We start from the raw sequence: 981 nt of genomic DNA on the forward strand, positions 1-981 counted from the left end.
GATCCTGGGGGCAGCGGCGATGGTTTTCCCACGTGGAACACCTGGGCCGAATTCTTGACTCCTGACTCCCACGTCAGCCCAGCTCCCTGGCAATTGCAGGCATTTGGGAATGAACCAAAAGTGTGGAGCAGACCAGCGGATGGGCCCTCCCTACTACTCTCTCTCAAATTAAAATATATAGATAAATACATTTTTTTAATAAAAGGATTAAGAAAAACCTCACCTGGAAATTAGAATGGAAAGACAATGAGAATGATGACAAGAGCAAACATAGTTAAAAACAGGAGGATTTAGAATGCCCAATTCCAGGACCAGCAGCATGGCAGAGAGAGGAAGGCTGCTGCCCGCACCTGTGGGTGCCGGCTTGTGTCTCAGTTGTTCCACTTCCGATCCAGCTCCCTCCTGATGGCCTGGGAAAACAGCAGAAGATGGCCCAAGGACTTGGCCCTGGCACCCATGTGGGAGACCTGGAAGAAGTTCAAGTTTTCAGATTGGCCCAGCTCCGACCTCTGTGGCCATTTTGGGAGTGAACTAGCAGATGGAAGATCTCTCTCTCCCTCTGTAACTTTACCTTCACCCATAAATAGCCACAGATGGGAAGAGGGTGTGTTGGTATGAAAAGGTACTAATTAGATGCACCTGTTGCCACAGGGGGTATAGCTCAGGGGTAGAGCATTTGACTGCAGATCAAGAGGTCCCTGGTTCAAATCCAGGTGCCCCCTGCAGGCTCGTGGTGGCCCAGATTCTTGTCATCACCACAGCCTTTTGTTCTGCTTCCTTCCGCTGCCTTCTGAAGCCAGCACCCAGGCCTCACCCGTAACAGTGAAGGACACAGCAGATGGGAGGCCTGGCATCCACAAACCAGTGCCCAGGGGCTCAACTAAGGCCCCCGTTTGCAAGCAGTGTCTCTGAGGCTGCCCCCGGGCCACCTGGAGTCCTGTCTCCTCTCTTCCGCCTGTCACTTCCAGCACTGGTGGCGAC

The 981-nt window shown here is 52.7% G+C and overlaps 1 non-coding gene across 1 annotated transcript; it reads left to right on the top strand.

Annotated features, from left to right (window-relative positions):
- The first annotated feature begins 650 nt into the window (after positions 1–650).
- On the top strand, positions 651–722 carry TRNAC-GCA (transfer RNA cysteine (anticodon GCA)). The gene has a single exon. It is a non-coding gene; the product is annotated as a tRNA-Cys (tRNA).
- The last annotated feature ends 259 nt before the right edge of the window (positions 723–981 follow it).

Source organism: Oryctolagus cuniculus, chromosome 3 (genome assembly GCF_964237555.1).
Source record: "Oryctolagus cuniculus chromosome 3, mOryCun1.1, whole genome shotgun sequence".
In the NCBI taxonomy this organism is placed as follows: domain Eukaryota; kingdom Metazoa; phylum Chordata; class Mammalia; order Lagomorpha; family Leporidae; genus Oryctolagus; species Oryctolagus cuniculus.